This window comes from Haliaeetus leucocephalus, unplaced genomic scaffold (assembly GCF_000737465.1).
Source record: "Haliaeetus leucocephalus isolate CR32 unplaced genomic scaffold, Haliaeetus_leucocephalus-4.0 Scaffold849, whole genome shotgun sequence".
Lineage (NCBI taxonomy): Eukaryota > Metazoa > Chordata > Aves > Accipitriformes > Accipitridae > Haliaeetus > Haliaeetus leucocephalus.
In genome coordinates, this window is record NW_010973285.1 from 2,591,251 (window position 1) to 2,591,504 (window position 254).

Sequence of the window (254 nt, forward strand, 5' to 3'; positions counted from 1 at the left end):
GCACGGCCCGGGGACCGGCCGCGGGGGCAAAGGGGGCAGAACCACGGGGCGGGGGGTGCTGAGCCGGGAGAAGAGAAATCACGGCCACGGGGAGGCGGTTTGCGCCACACCACCCGGGAAGGAAACACCTCGCCTACATCTTTTCTAGGGGGAAGAGGAATTCAAGAAATCACGCCAGATGGGGGACGGGGCGGCCTCGTCCCGGGCCCCTTCCCGCGGCGGCCCCGCCCCTCTCCGAGGAGGCCCCGCCCCAC